At 45.4% G+C, this 20,213-nt stretch overlaps 1 protein-coding gene across 2 annotated transcripts in view; it reads right to left on the bottom strand.

The window, feature by feature from the left end:
* GLI1 (GLI family zinc finger 1) overlaps positions 1 to 20,213 on the bottom strand; it is a 111,077-nt gene that overhangs the window by 75,978 nt on the left and 14,886 nt on the right. The window contains exon 1 of one of the 2 annotated variants that reach the window (XM_083486156.1): positions 19,420 to 19,438. The exons of the other annotated variant lie outside the window; for it this stretch is intronic. The gene's annotated coding sequence lies outside the window, so the exon portion shown is untranslated. Of the gene's footprint in view, positions 1 to 19,419; positions 19,439 to 20,213 lie in introns of those variants that run through there. 2 annotated transcript variants of the gene reach the window in all.

Here is a 20,213-nt window from a genome sequence, read left to right as displayed (position 1 = left end):
CCCAACACCCTACGGAGCCTGGTGTCCTAGCCAACTACTCCCAGTAGAAGAGCGGCCCTAGGCCATGGGGCAAGCCCGCTTCCCAAGCCTGCCAGCATGGCACTCCCAGGGCATGGCCTTCGTGCAGGCGAAACACCCAACCCCTGCTGGTAGACCAGCTGGCCTCACCCCATTATGCAAATCTCACCATTTTTATTGTGTTACACTGCTTTTAGCTGTTTTTAGCAGTTTTAATATGTTTTAAATACATTTATATCTTACTTTTAATTGCATTTTTATTACAGGAATGTTTGCCACCCTGGGCTTCTTTGTGGGGAGGGTGTGGGACATAAATTTGATAGATAAATATATAAGCACAGTACCCTGTTGGAAGGGTGAGGATAAATCCCAGTAGTCCCAGCTTAATTAACACTGCAGTTACCTAAACTGGGATGAGCTCTGGGTGATCTCAGTCATGATTAACTCATATACCGGCATGTATTGTGTGTGTGCTGGGAGCCTGAATCTGCAGTTCTTTCAAATTCTGGGACAGACCGGTCTTGGCCATGATAACAACTAGCAAGGGGAAGAGCAATGTAAACCCAACACAATTACACTCTGCCGGTAGTCAAGCCAACAGTGGGTCCGAAGTAGGAACCAGGTGATCATAAGGAGCCAATCCTATAGCACTGTCTGCTATAAAGCTCCAAGATACAGGAATCTTATCTAGTTGAGAGTCTTGCATCACAGGGGTTGGACTAGATGACTCTGAGTTCCAACTCTACAATTCTAAGATCTGATGCAAAGTCATTACTGACAGGGCCAAACTAGATGTGAGTTTGATGTGTTATTGCATTTAACTTGCAAGTTTTAAAAAACTCGAATAGCCACCTTGGCTTAGCATGATAGGGACCACAGCAACTGGGGGAGGGAGGGGGATTAACCCTTTCACCCTCACTGCAATCCTGACTTACCAACCAGACAGTTGTTCTCTCTGCTTGAGGTACCTCTCAAGCTGGGGTGCATGTACTTGGACGCAAGATCTGACATGGCTGTTAGTGCCAAGCTTTGGTTTCCAGATCAGACCAGCGTTTGTGAGCAGCTGAATCTGATGAAATATACAAGACTCCTCAAGAACAAATGTAAGCGCCTGCATGGTCCAGTTCCATAAGGAAAGCTTTTCCAGTGGAGATGGCTGCAAAACATTGCCACAGTGGAAAAAATGGTCATGTGAACACACCGCTTTGCACAACAATTACAACTCCCTATTCTTGCCTTCTGGTATCCTGTGAAAGTGGCCTACTTGTGAGGAAGGAGGCCCTAAGTTCCCGTTTTGCAGTATCCCCTTCACATTACTCTGGGCCTAGCAAGGGACAAGGCCTCAATGCCATTTCCAAATACTGTAACTCTCAACATCACTGATTCTCACAATTAGGAAAATAAAATTCTCTCTCTTTCTCTCTCTCTCTCTCTCTCTCTCTCTCTCTCTCTGTGTGTGTGTGTGTGTGTGTGTAGTTCCCAGCTCTCAGCTCTCCGCTCTCCTAAACAGACCAAATTCCACACTCCATGTGTGAGCCAGGCTGGGTCTCCCTCTGACCTGAATGAAGGTTTTGTGTTCCCCCACCATGACAGGAAAGAATCCCCTTTGCTCACCTCCACTGTGTGCCCAACCCCTTCTGTCTGGCCCACCACCCTCATTCAGTCCCTGCTCCCCTGATGTTGCTAATCCCCCATCCCAGACAGCTGCCTCAAAGCCCATTGTTTCAGGTTCATGGGCTTTGAAAAGGCCAGGATTGCCTGAGCTGGTCTGGACGGCAGCACTGGATTCAAGGTGGTCCTGCGGCCATACCACCAGGGGCTGCGGACATGGGAAAAGAGACAGCAAGCATCTAGGCTCCCCAGTCCTGACTCCCACACCCAATCTGCTGCACCCTCTTAAATACCAACTGCTAATTAGTACCGGTTTTAAAAGCAAGATGAAAGCACTGGTGAGGGGCACAGGACACTCCCATTATCTTCTCACTTCCCGTATAGGAGCCTAACTGAGATACCCCGAATCCTGCTTTGAACATGATTCAGGCAAACCACTCAAAAGACAGAGCTGCCATCATCACAATTCACCTTGTTCATAGTATCTGTTCTCAAAATGGATGGATGCGGATTCCTGGCAGGAACCCAGTCGGTGCTTAATGCTGCAGCTTATTAGGTCAGCTGATTTTGTAGTATTATGGGTAGAATATCAGACAAAGACCAAGGAGACTAGGGGTCAAATTCCCACTCAGACATGAAACTCGCTTGTTGACCTTGGGCCAGCCTCAGCTGCTGTGATGATAAAATAGGGAGGACATTAGTAGGTGCCTGCCACCTCAAACGCATTGGAAGAAAGACAGGATATAGATGACAAATTTAAAAATCAATGAGATGTTTGGCTGGCATAATGCTCTCAGTTTCATGTGGGGACTGGGGCTGCAATCCTAAACATACTTACTAGTTAGCAAGTTTCCCACTGGTGGCTTTTGCCCACTGGGACTCATGGGGCAGAGTGCAGGAAGGACAACGGTATGTGGAGCCACAGCCAATGACAGGTGGAGCCAACCAATTCCAGTTTTGTCCCCGTTCTCCTCTCTACTGAATTCTACAAAGACAAACCCTGAGACTGAGGAAGAGGAAGCTGATAACCAGTGCCACCCCCTGGAATGTTTGTCAGTAAGCAGGCAGGCAGATCGGGGCTGGCTAAGGGCAGAGGAAAGTTGGTGGGGCAGTGCCCCATTTGCCCTACTGGATCAGCCTCCATTGAATAAACATGTACACTAGAATTGCACAATGGATCTCAAAATGTTAGCAACTACTGAACTGCAAAATGCTTGCTTGCTTGCTTGTTTGCTGGTAGAAATTACTGCTCCCGCACAAATTGCCACGTATCCATGATGCCTCTCAAGAGAACCAACTGCAAATCCTCATTCTGAAGTTGGACTGTGAGAAGAAGCATCAGTTCCCTTGCTTAATGTACTGTGCCCTCAGCAAGAGCTGAAATATGTGTATACATTGATTTGGGAAAGTGTGAATGCAAAACAGCCTGCAGGGATCCCCCCACCCCAAGTTCAATAGATCCCTGCCAGTGGGCATGCTGAAGAACAATGCCACATCTGGAATAAGTGGTGCTTTAGATGGCCAGGACTGAAAGGGACAAATGTGGAAAACGTACCACCTGCCTGCTCTATTCTGGGCTCTTTTCTGGCCACATTGCTATTATGGGAATCTGAAGCCTTATTTCTAACCAGCAAGCCAAGCATTTCCTGGAACCAGGAAAGGCAGCCATTGCCTTGATAGGTGGTCCTGGGGCCACAGTTCGGGAGGAGATTGCCCTGGACTGTTGGTATGTTTGCTTTGGCACTTGCCACAAAACCGTACACATTTCCCCTATAAAGTGACTGTAGGAATTTGTATGCTGTATGGAATGTGTGTGTGTGTGTGTGTGTGTGTGTGTGCATGTAAAAATATGTGTGGGATTAATAAATCAGTCTGCTTCAAATTCACCTGCTGGTCCTCCCCCTCCCCCCCCCCGCTACCACTAAACAGGCGTTGTTGCAACAGGAGCATATTAACACACATTTACAAGGTCTCACCAACGATGTTTCATTTAAGTCCTGCAAGATTTAAGTAGTTTAATCGATAGTTTAATCAACCCAAGAGAGTTATTGCCTCTGTGCCTCACTTGTGATCTTATTGGAGGCATCTAGATCAGTGTTTCCCAACTGGGGGCCTCCAGGATATTCCAAGGAGGCCCCAGGTGAAAATCGCGTAAATGGGGGGTGGGGGCACAGCACGAGGGTAGGGGGCCACAGAGGGAAGTGAGAAATGAATTGCATTTTCTTGGAGCAGTCCTGGTTTGTTTACAGCGGGAGAGGGTGATTGCTGAGGCTCCCATTTTGACCCGTACAGCCCGCGATCCAGAACCCCCAGGTCAGGTAAGTGTGGTGGTGGGGTGGCAATGGGTAGGGCTGGGCGAGCCAGACCTGCTTGTTGCTGTCACCAGGGCTGGACCCGTCGGCCGCCTGGGTCTGACTCTGCAAGGCACAGGGTTAAATACACCCCCCAAGCGCCTAGCCGAGCAGGGTCGTCTGGTGCTGCTGACTTGCATCTAGTAAACAACTGTCTACTCAGAAGAAAGCTTCACTGAGATCAGTGGGGCTTACTCCCAGGTAAGGGTCTGTGCGGCTATAGCAGTGGTTTTCAACCAGGGTGCTTGTGTAGCGGTTTGCCGCAGCAGCCCTGGCTACAAATGATGCCTCGGGCTGGCCGGCGGGTGCTGGTTGCCAGGAGCAGAGGCGGCCTCGGAGTAAGCAGGCAAGTGGGCGAGGGAGCCCAGCCAGCCAGCCAGCCAGTCCACCAGCTCTTGCTGTTGGGGATGGACAGACAAGTGGGAGGCCAGGCAGGCAGCGCACTGGCATTTCTTGTGCTTGCTGTGTGCAATGCCTGCCTGGGAGATGAGTGTTCGGTGCTGAAGGGGAGCCGTTTTGCCATGCAGGCCTGGCAGTGCCCAAAGTAAGGTGCTGGCCTCACATTTGGTCAGTCTCCATTGGGCCACTAGGGCTGGGGGCATCCTCTTCACAGGCCTCTGTGGGGCAGTGTAAGGAGGCACCTCTCTCTGGGGGCAGCTCACAGACCAGGGGTGACTGCAGCTGCTGCCTGGAGGACTCCCAAAGGACTGCCGAGGAGAGGAGAGGAGGCTGAGGGAACACTCCACAAGGGACAGTGTTCAAAAAGGGCTGAGGGGCTGCCAGCAAGGGACATAACTGGGCTCCTGAGCCCCACAGGGGAGCCACAAAAAGACTGTAATTGATCAAGGGAGCTGTGGACTCAAAAAGGTTCAAAACCTCTGGGCTATAATGTTTTATCTTTTTGCACCAGGCAGTGGCGGAGTAAGCTTCATGGGCACTCGGAGAGGCAGCCATGAAGTGCACCCGGGGAGGGGGGGCTATCGTCTGCGGCTGCAGCGAAGGCAGCTCAATCTTCCACTCACACTCGCGGCTGTGGGGTGATCCTCCCTTTTTGTCACCCCCCTCAGAGATGGCACCTGGGGCAGTCTGCCCCCGTCCCCCCTTCCTATGCCCCTGGCACCAGGTCAGTGAGGACCACTTGCTTTTTAAAATTCTCCCTGTGCACCTTTTGGACTGTATCTGTAGATTTCCTCCTCTGTGTCAAATAACTGGGGTCAAGTAAGTGGTGTTTACTTTTTATAATACATGGAAGATGGATCTCCCTCTGGAGGTTCTGGACTCTCCATCCTTAGGGGTTTCTAAGCAGAGCTTGGATAGCCACCTGTCATGGATGCTTTAGCTAAGATTTCTACATTGCAGGGGTTGGACTAGATGACCCCTGGGGTCCCTTGCAGTTCCATGATTCTATGTTTTTCTGCTTCAGCGATATGTAATTATGGTCCTATCATTTTATGTAATTGTATTTACAAACAAAACATTTAAAAAGGTACTTTTCTACTGGTAGGATGGCGGAGGGCAGGAACATAGCCAGGATTTTTGTTAGGGGGGCAGACTTTTATTCCAGGGGCAAAGCCTCAGTTTTGTATTGATTTTTACTTATTGAGTGGCATATGCTTATGGGGGGGGGGGGGCACAGGAAGGAAACAAGGTTGGAAATGGGCCATAGTCAAAAAAAGGTTGGGACACACTGATCTAGATGACCACAGAGTGAAACAAGATGCTGGATTAAATAGACCATTGGCTTGATCCAACAGATATGTTCTTATATCAATATTTAGTTCATTGGTCAATGTACAAAATTTTTAATCTGTGAGGCTGAGAGCCATGAAATACATATTTATTTTTTCCTTACAATTTATTAAAAATATTTTTTCAGTCTATTGTGGTTGCAGTGCAGTGTTTTAATAGGGAAAATGAAAAAAGAAAACATTGAAAGGTGGTCCCTTCCAAAAAGAAAGGTTGCTTTTTTTCCTTTTGAAGTTCAAGTTGTTTCACATTACTTCCACTAGAAGTTCAGTAATATGTAAATAAAATTAATTAGTTTAGTGGAAATTTATTAATATATTAAAATTAGTTTGTTGATAGCCCTAAACATTATATCCTACAGTTTTACCTGTTTGCAATATACTGGGCCTATTTCCCCTATTTGGGTACCAGTTGCTGAAGTATATTGAATTTGAGCCTAAATACTCAATTGCTGTCTCCAAATACAACTCTTTGGAATGAATTAAACCAAACCCAGTGGTCTATCTATGGTATAAACCACAATTCAAGTCCACCTCGGCCAAAAGAAGAGAACTCACCCTAAAACCTATATATAGATGATACCTAGCACCTTGGAAGCTAGCACAGATACACCCAGGAATTTCATCTAAATGCTGGAGAGGCTGCACTGCAATAGGCCCATACCTCCACATGTGGTGGGAATGCCCCAAAATACAATCCTTCCGGATATCAGTGCTGCAGAAAATTTTCAAAATAACAAAACAGATAATAGAAGCAACTGCAGAACGTGCCCTATTAAATATCTTCCAGGACAACAACACACATGCACACTAAGTCACTTACTTTCAGCTTTCAGCTAGAAAAATCATAACTAGACACTGGAAGGACCTATCAGGAGTGAAGCTGGACCACTGGTACCTAAAGGTATGGGAAACCACCCTTCTAGAAAAGTGAACTAAGAAACTCAAACTAGCACGGGGATAGGCTACTGAGGATGCTTTCACCCTAGTGTGGTTCCCCTTTAGTACATACGCAGCACAACAGGCCAAGGACCTATCTCCCCCAACAGCATACAAATCAATATGGCTAACCTGACCCAACAACCTAGCCTGCCTCCCTCACACAAATAAGCCACGCTGCAATCAACAAAATACAACCAACCAAGCTTGGGAACCCCAACCTCTCACAATATCTAAATAAATAAATAAATAAATAAATAAATAAATGACGTACCTACATGATGCTGACACAAACCCCCTATATTAAGAATAGGCAATAGAATGAAAGAACAATATCCCTATCTCTCGCTGTTCCCCTTTCCCCCAACTGCATGATATGTATGGCAAAAGTGTCTCTCACCAAACATAAATGAACTGTGAAAAACACTATGAATTGAAAATGGAGACAATAGATGTACCGTTCCCTGTTTATCTGTTTGCTTTGTAACATAAGAATAAGAATAAGAATAATAAAGTTACTAGCCTGCCACAAACATGGAAAGTTTTACTGCTCTGTCAAGGTGGATATGCTAGGTTCAGAGGAGGGATAGAGCACTTCATCCTCAAGCTAGCCAACCCATTCACTACAGTACATGCAATTCCTTCTTGCCCATGGCTAGCAGACAAATATTTACATACAAGGCTGTTTTACCTAGTACAAATTAGAAGGGATCCTGCCCACCACCATTTGTGACAGTCCCCTTACCCACTGTTTATAGAAGGCTACAAAGTGGTCCATGATTTGGATAACATTTGTTGATATTAAGGATGAGGCTCCTGGTTTTGATTAATGCCCCCTTATACATTTCCTCTCATTATTCAGTTACTGCCTTTAGTACAGTTGGAACAACTTATGGGGGAAAATTACCTGTGGATGTTACAAGTGCTTTCTGTATCTGAGCAGGGCCAACAATTCCACCAGGAAAACTAAGGCAATTAATTGCCACAGGCAGCAGGAGGGCAGCAAATCAGTACCCTCTGGGCCTACTGGCCCACTGGCCCACTGACCTGCTAGCCCACCTGGCCAATGTGAGCGAGGAAGTCCTTCTTCAGAACCAGGTATTTTGTGGGAACAGGAGCAGCACTGTGGCAAGGCAACATTATACGGTTGCCATACGTCTGGGAAATCCTGGACATGTTCTCTTTTTTGGGGGGGCCTACATACCCATCCGGTGGGATTTTTACAATGTTAAGCAAATGTCTGGGTTGGGGGGTGTTAAAAAATATGTGTGAGCGGGCAGCTCAAGTTCTGGTGTGGGCTCTGGCACGGGTGTGGGCAGCACGGGCTGTTTCAGGCTCTGGTGCAGGTGGCTCAGGCTTGGAGGTGGCAGGTGGCCGGGGGGCGGGGGAGAGCAAACTTTTTTGGTCCAGATTTTTACCTCTGGAAATATGGCAACCCTATGGTGCCACAGCATGTTAAGGAAAGAAGCAGCAACTCAGTTGCACAGGCATGGAGCAGTAGCTGGTTATTCAAAATGTTGATGTGCAGTTGTTAGGCCTGTAAATTTTCACCTCTCCACACAGGTGGCCCTACTGTTTGGTTGACTGTAGTGGCAGCTACAGTTGTACCTTGGAAGTCAAACAGAATCCGTTCCAGAAGTCCGTTCGACTTCCAAAACATTCGAAAACCAAATCACAGCTTCTGATTGGCTGCTGGAAGCTCCTGCAGCCAATCAGTAGCTGCTGAAGCCCCGCCGGACGTTTGGGTTCCAAAAGAACGTTTGCAAACCAGAACAATCACTTCTGGGTTTGCGGTGTTTGGGAGCCAAAACGTCCGAGTTCCAGGGCGCTCGACAACCAAGGTATGACTGCAATGAGGTTCTTTCACAGCTTAGTGAATCATCAGTTGTTTGTCCCTGAGTTTTGTGTTGTTTTAACACAAAAGGGAGGAGTGGTGCAATTTGTTTTTTCCTCCCGGGGCGCTAATATGTCCTGATCCTCCATCTTGACTCCTCCACCAGCCATGAAACTTTAATTTTTAAAGAATTATTAAAAAATAATAATAGAAAGCTATAGAATAAACCTATTATGGGTTAAGTACACCATACCAGTTAATTGTAGTTTGGCATCTGTTATATTGTATAATTTAAACCAATTATGTTAATAACATGCCACTAAAATTTGCAGATTAGCTTCAGCCCTCTGGCTCACGGTGCATTTTGAATGTGGAGCTGAGCAGTGAACAAGCTGCCTATCCCTGCCCACTTCACTGGGCTACCTGCCTCTTGCACCTGCGCCTTACCCCTGAACACCGCTCCTCCTCCAAGGAGCTCAGATTGCCTTGCTCAGATCCTTGCCAGAGCCAGGCTTAATTAGCTTCAGCAGCAGAACTGAATCATGTGCCTTTAGACTATTCTCTGGGCAACCAAAGCCATTATTCAAGAGCCAGAAGAGGTGCAGCCGGCTCCAAATGATTTTGCTTACTGAATAAGGAGTAACACACATTACTTTTGCAATAATGAAAATTCAGCTATAAGAATGCCCTATTTACCCCACACATAATGATTAGGTGTTGACAGATGAACCCTGCTTAAACATTTTCAATAGAAAGAGTTGACAAAGGATGGATTGCACATAGGTTTGCACCTGTCATGCTGAACTGTTGAGTTGAGTGTTCAGTGATAGGGGTTCTTTTTTGGGGGGGGGGCAATTTTCTTTAAAACAAAGTTTTTACTCAGCTGGGTGGACTGCTGGGTGTGGCTTGCACAAGATATTTTTAGGGCTTCCTGATACAAATTTCGGTAATAATTAATTGTCCAGTTCTGGGCACCACAGTTCAAGAAGGACACTGACAAACTGGAACGTGTCCAGAGGAGGGCAACCAAAATGGTCAAAGGCCTGGAAACGATGCCTTATGAGGAACGGCTAAGGGAGCTGGGCATGTTTAGCCTGGAGAAGAGGAGGTTAAGGGGTGATATGATAGCCATGTTCAAATATATAAAAGGATGTCACATAGAGGAGGGAGAAAGGTTGTTTTCTGCTGCTCCAGAGAAGCGGACACGGAGCAATGGATCCAAACTACAAGAAAGAAGATTCCACCTAAACATTAGGAAGAACTTCCTGACAGTAAGAGCTGTTTGACAGTGGAATTTGCTGCCAAGGAGTGTGGTGGAGTCTCCTGCTTTGGAGGTCTTTAAGCAGAGGCTTGACAACCATATGTCAGGAGTGCTCTGATGGTGTTTCCTGCTTGGCAGGGGGTTGGACTCGATGGCCCTTGTGGTCTCTTCCAACTCTATGATTCTATGATTCTATGACTAACAATTGAACTTGTTAGTTTCTTGTTACACAGAAAGGTCTCCAATCAGCTTAGAACATGTTTACTAAAAATGTAAATGCATGCACAACTCAGCTAGTCCAAAGGTAATGCAGGGTTGGCGGAAGGTATTTTATCACCCTGGGCTCCCCTCAGCCACCCCAACTCAGCAGCTTTTATGCCAGACGCAACACTGGGTAAAGGAGCAACAAGAAGTTTCCTGGGAATACTCTGAGTCTGCCAATAGCCATCCTTCATCTCCTTCCTGCTCATGAACCACAAAAATCTCCATTAATTAAATACAGAAATTTCAACAGTTCAACAAAACACTGAAGTCTCGTTCCACAACATTCGAAATGCAAGATGGCCAAATTTGAAGGGTAAGTGCTTAGGCTGCAAATTAAGAAAATTGTCATAATCAAATGTCCTGCTTCATCCACCCAGCAATTGCTCAATTTTCGGGCAACATGGTGATGATAATTCAATGGTGCTGCGATCTTCATAACCACCTCGACATAATTAAGACATGTTCATTAAAGAATGAGCATTTTGTCTCCAATTGCCTTCTAAGGTTTTTATAATGATCTTCCAAGGACTTCATATGCATTCTTTTGTAATTCTTACAACAGCCCCCTAACGCAGGACAGCATTGTTATCATCTCCATAGTATAGGTTTGTTGGGCTCAGTCCAAGTGTGGTGAGCTTCCTAAAAGGCCACCTGGTGAGTTTCCAATAAAGGCAAGACTTTCTAGTGTCTTCAGGACTACTGTATCCTAGCTCTGTAACATGACTTGCCACCACGAATTAGGAGAAATGGGCTGCTCATCTCACCATGTGGAAAATGCAGAATGAGAATGGGTGGGGAGCTGATGAACTGTGCGCACACACTAAAGCAATATTTTCCCCTTGACACTTTTCACATACAATACCATACATTTTTAGTAATCCTGCATTAAAACCAGCAATACCCATTTTTGCTTGTTTCTTTTAACACAATGGACTGGAATGCCCACCTATGATTCATCTAATATAAACATACAATGAAATGATTCAGAGGCAGGGCAGGCTAGCGATTTGTCAATTTTGGTTATTCTCTTTCCCCATTTTTGTAATCTTAGGGCTTGTCCACACTTTTGCTTGTCCCATACCTAGAGAGCATGGGTCCGAGTGGCTTTCCACTTGTCCTGTGCTTTCTAGGCAGATATTGATGTCCCAAGTATGTAAAATGGACCTTTTCTCAGAAAACCTGTTCTTTAGTGCTAAATTGGAGCAAAGGTCAATCTGGAGAAAACCCAATTGACCTTTGCTCTGATTCAGTGGTAAACAGCAGGAAAGCGGCGGGAAAGGCAGAGGTCTAGACAAATTCAGTTTGCCCCATTTCCACATCAGTTTGCAAATTATTTTTAAAAGTCTGCAAGAATATACACATTTTCATGCACATGCAATCTCATAAGATTCACATTTTGTACACAATTTTACCTGATCTATGCATGTTTGCAGACATGTTTCCTAATATAAGGCATTTTATGTTTCTTATTTCTACTTGTCTGCACTTTCCCCTAATATACACATTTTTGGGGCACATTGTTTAAAAACTGCATTACAAAATCTGGAGAAATGCACATTTTGAAAGATAGATGTGTTCACGTATTAGTTTAAGAAGTGTGAATTTGGTGGGTCTTTCTTTTAAAAAAGCAAACAAATTTCTCCCCTAACCCTCCCCAAAACATGGTGTTCTCTCATACAGTTTGATAGTCACAAAGACCTTTCCACACCAACATGCACTGGAAAAAAAGAGTGGAAAATGTTTGGAGAACCTTATGCACAAATCATCCACGTATCTCCTAGGGTGGCTGCTTCCACATCACCAAAAAAAGGGGACAAAAGCACTTGGCAATTTGCATAAAAATGTGCACATGCTAATTTATAAGTATACATGCAAATTTAGAAATACTGTAATTGCTATAATTTAAATAGCAGTACATTACATCTCATCATAGCAGAGAAAACTGAGACCCAGTGACCTCTGTGCTCCCTCCATCTGCTGCCCAGGTGCCGCTCACTGTTGATGGGCAACTCAAAGGCCTCTGCTCTCTCCCTGCTTGATCTTTAAACTAGACTTGGCCCTGGACTGCCTTTCAAATAGTGGCCTCCTTCAAAACATTTTTCCACGCCTGGTGGACTTGCGAAAATCTAAGGTATATTGGGGTACAAGTCACAAAGAACTTTAAAAAAATGCTAAAACCAGAAGCACTTCTGTTAGGTCTACTGGGGAAAGATATACCCCAGAAAAAGAAAGGAATTTTCCTATACGCTATAGCAACTGCCAGGATAGTGTTTGCCAGCAAATGGAAGAACGAGACAATACCTACAAAAGACGACTGGCTACATAAATTAAGTGAATTTATGGAAATGGCAAAGCTAACAGCATACATAAGAATGCAGTCAAATCAAAAACTTAGGCAAGAATGGCAGTGCTTCAAAGAATATATGGATAAACACTATTCAAAAAAGAATATGCTGATATGTTTAGATTAAAAGAGTAAAGTAGAAATCATTAATAAGTCATGTTATAAAGAGATTAAAATACAAAAGCCAAAAGACTGCAATGTTTTGTACCAAACTGAAAATATATGGAAGTCAAGGTGTGGTGGAGGGAAGCGGTGGAGAGTGGTGATGGGTTGTCATGGGGGGGGGGGGAAATAAATGGTGTTTGTCTATTTCTGTTTGTTTACGTATTTTTCTTTTTCCGGTCTCATCAAAATTCAATAAAGAAAATTTATACACAAATAGTGGCCTCCTTCAAACAGGGCATCCCTGTGATAGCCAGTCCTGATATAGGATTGTCCTCTCAGCAGGACTATCCTAGTAAGTATTTGGCCAATTCAACATCAGCCCCCACTCTGACTCCTTCTTTATCACTAGAATGGGTAACAGCACATTTCCCCTATTTCCCTGGTGAGGAGTCACGCTAGCAGGAACATCGCTCCCCTCCAATCTTCTTAAATTCCTAGGGGGAAAGACAGTGGGGGGGGGGGGAGTGTGGGAAAGCTCTTCATTCCTAATGACCTTCAAAGGCCACTGGTTTGGTTTGTTTTTGGAAATTATTTTCTAAGTTAAAGGGAATGCTAGAATGCTGGTGAGGATAATTTCCTGTTCTGCTCTCTCGGATGACAGAGGAGAAAGTGGTGGCACGATTCAGGTAATGCCCGTGCACAGACATTTTGTCTTCAAAGTATGGCTCTCTCTGAGGACCTTACTTTAAATGGGTTGTCAGTCATGGGTTTAACTGGGCCACTTTTTCACCTTTTACTTTTCTCAGGCCATTTAAAATATTGCATTTTGAACATATTTACCTCTGCATTTCACTGTAGTTTCTTAGCCCTTTGAGATTATGGGATGCTTGCTGAAGATGTGTTGGTCCCTGATTTGATGGCGTTGCCTGTTGCTTTAAGTAACTTCTTGTGCTGTTATTAACTGGGTTCATTGGAACTGTGATTTTAATTGTTTCTTAATCTGTTTGTTGCCCACAGAATAATGGACATCAGATAAATGTAGCAGTAGTAATAATAATCATAATCATAATAATAGTCATCACTGCCCACATGCCTGCAAGTTGTTTGCGACAGGCCCAGCCCTGCCAGCGGCACGACACAGGCATCTATGTCTTGTGCAAAAAGACAGCAGGTGACAGTGGCTCTGGGACCCAGTGAACCAGCAGCCAAGTCCAGTATTTTTAATGGACTTGAAGTACAAGGCTGTGTTGGTTCTGGCAGGACATCTATGGAATGATATGGTGCAGGACCAGGAAAGCAATTGTAACCAATTGACATCGTTTGTAGGGTTAAAATAAGTTTTGTAAGGGGTAATATATAAATTATTGTGAAAAGAATTAAGAATAGGTATTAAGATTTGAATTTATAGCAATAACTATAGTAACAAAATGCATAATTAGAAAAGATTTTAGAAAACCATCAGTTGAGGTTGAAGGAAGTCTTAGGCTGTGATAGCCAAAGATTTTGAAATGATGTTTAAAAGAATGATATGCTGGAAAATATGTGTAAAATCCAATAAATAATTTTTTTTTTATTTTAAAAAAGATATGGTGCCGGACCACCACATGCTCACTTAATTCCTGGTTTACTCCCACAGCACTGCTCTATGCCCAGCACTGCTTGCCTTGCAGATACATGCAAGCTGAGTGCATGGGACAGGTAATGCAGGTATTGATGTCCCAGGTGTGTGTAACGGAGCTTCCTGCAAACGAAACTACAGGGCAAGGAATGTCCAAGATTTGTGTGGAAGCAAGTAGTACTCCACCAGCACCACACCTTGATGAGGGATAATTCTCTGAGATAGCTCAGTCAGTGGAGCGTGAGACTCTTAATCTCAGGGTTGTGGGTTCGAGCCCCACAGTGGGCGAAAGATTCCTGCATTGCAGGGGGCTGGACTAGATGACCCTCATGGTCCTTTCCAACTCTACAGTTTCTATTATTCTAATTCCTCCTTTCGGCCTCTTTTTAATATACCCCTGGAAATCAGGAGAGCCTAGCAGGGGGTTGATGTCACCTGTAGCTGCAGTTCTTGACAGTTACCAGTCATTTTTCCAACAGCTCCCATCAAATGCAACAAATGGGCAAACAACCATCTGATTTGGAATCACCCATCAAACACAACAAATAGAGAGGAGAAAGGGAGGGTGAATTATAAAGACACCCCAATGCATGAAAAAGAATGAAGAATAAAATCCACTGGCCCAACATAGGGCTCCATGCTATTTTTATTTATTTAATTTATAGAAGTGATTTTTATCCCATTCTTCAGCACAAGTGGTATTTGGGCAGACTGACAGATCTCAAGGTTATCCCTCACTCCTTTTATCCTCACAATAACCCTATAAGTTAGGTTGGGTTGAGGGAGATAACAACTAGCTCAGGGTCGTCGTAAGCTACATGGCTGGGCGAGGATTTGAACCTGGGTCTCCCCAGGTCTGGTCTGACACTCCACCACCCTGGCTCTTTCCCACATGCTAGGTCCAACTTTCCAGTTTGCAGACACGGAAATAACAAGACATTTCCAGAGCAGAATCTTCTGAGACAGACTCAGCCTTGGGGAACCTGTCAGTAAGGCATCACCGTCCTGTTGCGAAGCCCCAGAAAAATACGCCTGAGGGAGGGACCTCCAGGACAGTAGCTGTGTTCATCTGTAGCAGCAGTGCTTTTTTCCTGGGGGGATGCAGGGGGACGCATTCCCCTAAACATTTTGTGAATCTAAGTTTGGCCTCATTGAGGGGCAGTATTTCATGATGAGTACGAAAATGAGAGTACCCCAAACATGCATGTGGAATAGACAGCCCGGTGGGCTGAGCTCCTACTGCTTTATTTTGTGGACAGTCTAAGGGAATCAGCCATGGCATGATAAGTCTAAGGCAGGGGTCAGCAACCTTTTTCAGCCGTGGGCCGGTCCACCGTCCCTCCGACCATGTGGTGGGCCAGACTATATTTTGGGGGGGAAATAAACAAATTCCTATGCCCCACAAATAACCCAGAGATGCATTTTAAATAAATTACACATTCTACTCATGTAAAAACACGCTGATTCCTGGACTGTCTGCGGGCCGGATTGAGAAGGCGATTGGGCCGCATCCAGCCCCCGGGCCTTAGGTTGCCTACCCCTGCTCTAAGCGAATAAGCCATGGCTTAATGACATGCATGAAATGACTGGGAAGATGGTAGGTTAATATGCAAGTAATGGAAATAACTTATGCAGAAGTTACTAGTAAACATTTTTTGGCAACCTTCATTAGTCATTTGTGGCATCGGTTGATATATTATAGATTATACTATTTCTGGGTGCTAATTGTTATATGTCATATTCTGCTGGACAAAATTTGGCCACCTTGTATGTTATACCAGGATTTTTATCAAGGAGCAACTGAGTGGCAAGAAACTGATCAGAGCATCCAGTATATTTCTGGATCGTTGGCAGAAGAAGGTCAAAGCATAAATCCCTATAAAATAAGCATGTGTTTGGCCAGAGTCACAGGGACATGAGAGGAGAGCAGAGGGGAGAGCACAGCATTGAGCCAGGATGAAGGCCCTACAATGTTTAGCCAGTTCCAGACTGCTTAGATATGGGCGTCACGCATGACATTGTAACATCACACACCACCATGATGTCAACCTTCCCGTGTCCCTCCCGAGTTGGTGCACTGCAAAGAAGTCCATTGAAAGGGGACAAGGGGCAAAAGGGAGTTTTAAACATTAGAATGGACAAGCTCAGTCAGTCGAGCACAAGACTCTTAATCTCAGGGTTGTGGTTAGAGCCCCACGTTGGGCAAAAGATTCATGTCTTGAAGGAGATTGGATTAGATGACCCTTAAAGTCCCTCCTAACTCTACAATTCTATGATTTTAAGAGAGCTGAAGGTAAGCCCTGCAAAAGACAGCCTGCCTGGCCTGCCTCCTGAGGTTTCGCCCTTTTCCGGAGGACTCAGTCTCGGAGGAGGAGGAGGCTACAACTCCAAAACTTCAGGTCAGTCCGAGAGATCTGTCAATCTTAATTGCAGGTAGCAGGGTGAGGCCGCTGTGCCTTGCCTAAGGCCACCCAGTGAGTTCAGAACTGAGTTGTGATGTGATCAGGAGGCTTCTGAGCGAAAGAATTATGATCTTCACCACTCAGCAGTGCCATTTCCTAGTTACTCAAGTTGCAGGTGCAAGAGTGGGACATACTAGTAGCATATCCAGAGTTTCTCAAACCTTGTAGACAGCAAGTCTTCATAACGCATCCCTTCTTCCCGACTTTTGGAGCTGGTGGATATCACAACTGGATACCCTATGAGAATGAACCCTTGGCTTCCCAAACAGGCACCTGGGCTGCATCAATCGTGAGAGGTCAGGTGAATCTTGGCTCAACGCATACAGGAAAACTGGACTAGGAGACATGATAAAGCAGAATCTTTCCCACCTAACCCCCTTAGGTAGGTACTGCCTGCCACATACTTTAAAAGCTATGGCACTAGACCACCCTCGCAGGCTTTACTGGAGTCCATCTGCCTCAAAGACCAAAGTGAACATTATACACTCTGGCTACAGGTAACAATAGGGACGCGGGTGGTGCTGTGGGTTAAACCACAGAGCCTAGGGCTTGCCAATCAGAAGGTTGGCGGTTCAAATCCCCGTGACGGGGTGAGCGCCCGTTGCTCAGTCCCTGCTCCTGCCAACCTAGTTCAAAAGCACGTCAAAGTGCAAGTAGATAAATAGGTACCGCTCCGGCGGGAAAGTAAACGGTGTTTCCGTGTGCTGCTCTGGTTCGCCAGAAGCGGCTTAGTCATGCTGGCCACGTGACCCGGAAGCTGTATGCCGGCTCCCTTGGCCAATGAGATGAGTGCCGCAACCCCAGAGTTGGTCACGACTGGACCTAACGGTCAGGGGACCCTTTACCTTTACCTTACAGGTAACATTAGTGCACTTGCTGCTCCTGCATTCCACAGCATCCGCAGTACAGTAAGCCTCTGAATTCTAGCTGCTGTGGAGCATGACCAGGAGAATGTCTTCTCTGTGGGATTCCCAGAGGCATTTGGTTGGCCACTGTGGGAACAGGATGCTGCACCTCTGGTCCAATCCAGGAGGGTGCTTTGTATGTTCCCAGCAGCGGCAATATGCAGTGAAGGAGTGGAAGACCCTCAGTGTTGTTTTTCCTTGAACTCAAAACCTTGGGTTCCACATTGGTGAGGCAAAGAGAGGCCTGGAATCCTGGCAGAAGTGGAAATAGTTGAACATGTGGCAGGCGTAGGACTTCCCTGTTTTCATTGGAGAAATGTTGGAGGGTATGCATTTCAGGGGGAAACCAGTGCTCAGAAGAATGATTAGACATCCCCTCTTGCTCCCTCTGCTTATCCCTTGCAAATTACCCCCTCTCAGAGAAGCCTCAGAGCTGCAGTTGCCAACTCTCTGGGTCCAAACCTGTTTCAGGGTTGGAGACTGTTAGGCCTAGTTTTCACAAACAGCAGACTTCTTGTGTTCTGCTTGAACCATTCTAGGCTACAGGATGGGGTTCATATGCAATTCTGATTCTCCCTGCCCCGCCTCAAGTATAGAAACTAGGTGTTAGGGAGAAGGGTTCTATCAGTTTTATCTGTGTTCGGGTTTTTAAACATCTTTATTCTGCAACAAAGTAAATGCAGTCAACTTCAGCCTGCAGGGCACAGTCGTGACACAGGTTGCCACTTCATCGGCTGTTTGTGAGAACAAGGCTTCATGGTCTCCAGATGTAGAAGTTCATCTAAGGATGAGGAACCAGAGAATGAGGGAGACGGCCTTTACTCAGGGCCCTATTGTTATGTTTCTTTGTTGTCCTATCATCACCATTTATTATTCATAAAAGCACTTAATATATCCCAGGCGTCACACAGGAATAAGATGAACAGAGCCTTACCTACAGACTCATAATCTAAAGCTGGGGTGGTAGATCACCAGGTGATTTGGCAAGGATTTCTGGCTCCCAATTGATTAGCCAACAACAAAATAAATCATGCACAGCCTACACACACACTCACACATTACACTGCTGAATAAAGAAAGCTGGCATACGGTAAAAATCACAGGAGCTTATTTTTGTGTGGACTCAGTTTGTGAACTCAGTTTAGTTTTGGCACTCAGAACAAATACATGGGCTCAGGATCCTTTACTTTTAAGTGCATGTCTTTTGTACCTGGCTCCAGTTGGTGGATATTCTAGGAGTCCTAGTAAAAAAACAAAGTAGACCCTGCAAGCCTATTGTCTGCTCACCACAGCGCTAAAGGACATGGGACAAAAAGAGAAGTGACTTGGGGCTTATCTGCACTTCCTCTGGTCCCACTGCTTTTCCCTGGGGAAAACTGCTCTTTAGTGCTCAGTCGGAGCAAATGGCAATTTGGGTTTCCTCCGGACTGATGTTTGTTCTGTTTTAGGGCTTATCTACACTTACCTTTTGCCCTGCTATTTGCAGGCACAGCTCCGTTCTTTGCTCTGTGTCTGAGCATTTGCTTGTTTTGGGTTTTTGCCCTGGAGCTTTGCCCACAGAAACCCACTCCTTAGCGCACAATAGGAGCAAATGGCAGTTCGGGTTGCCCACAGATTGCCATTTGCTCCAATTGAGCTTTAAAGAGCAGAGTTTTGTGGGGAAAGCTCCAGGGCAAAAGACAAAAAAAACCACAGCTCTCAAACACAGAGCTTTAAAGCATGGACCTTGCCTGGGAAAAGGGGAGGAAAGGTAAGTGTAGATAAGCACTTGGAGCCAAAGAGCAGATTTTCCCTGGGAAAAGAGCGGATCAAGGGAAATACTGCTTGGACCTGTGTTTCTAGGCATGGGACAAGCAGGTATGGATGAGCCCTTGGAGTGAAATGGAGAATAAAAAGGTTGTTTAAGGTATTAGCCTTCAAGTAGTGGGGTCAGGGCATTATACATGCAGATTGTATTCCAACCTTGAGTGAGTCACACACCAGTGGCATTGGTGTCCTTTTGGATCAAAAGGCGCAACTTCCAGACATGCTTTAGCACTGGTGCCTTTCCCTTGAGAAAATTAAGCACTTGGGCTTCTTCCAATCTTGCCTGGACATGTGAGCGTTTGATTTTGCGAAATTTCACATGTGTGTATAAATGAGGGGTGTGAACCAATTGAAAGGGAGAGTTCCAGGGCCACTGGGCACAGCTGCATACTGTTCACTTGTCTTGACTGCAGCCCCCTCTACCTCCCCATCCTGTCAGATCTAGGAGGGAAGCACTGGTCCATATTCTATCCTTTACAGGACAGGCCTTCTCTGCAGTCTATCCACATTATGGAACGTTGTGGCTTTCTTACTAACTGAGGGCTTGCCTTGCTCCATTGCTGCTGGCCTTTTGGCTTCTTAAGAAGGCATTTTCTCGGGGCTGCCATATCTATCTATCTATCTATCTATCTATCTATCTATCTATCTATCTATCTACAATACCAAAACTTTTCTAGCCACTGTAAAAATATATACATTTAATGGCACAGTGCTCACTTGCAAGCTTACACTTACTACAGAAATTGGGAAAGCAGACAGGGAGAAACCATGAAATCAGGCAGGCACAGACACTAATACAGTGGTACCTCTGGTTACGTACTTAATTCGTTCCGGAGGTCCATTCTTAACCTGAAACTGTTCTTAACCTGAAGCACCACTTTAGCTAATGGGGCCTCCTGCTGCTGCCGTGCCGCCGAAGCACGATTTCTGTTCTCATCCTGAAGCAAAGT

Source organism: Podarcis liolepis, assembly GCF_965112155.1.
Source record: "Podarcis liolepis genome assembly, chromosome: 2".
NCBI classification, from domain to species: domain Eukaryota; kingdom Metazoa; phylum Chordata; class Lepidosauria; order Squamata; family Lacertidae; genus Podarcis; species Podarcis liolepis.
The sequence above is the reverse complement of the archived record's forward strand: the minus strand, read 5'-3'. Positions and strand labels throughout refer to the sequence as shown.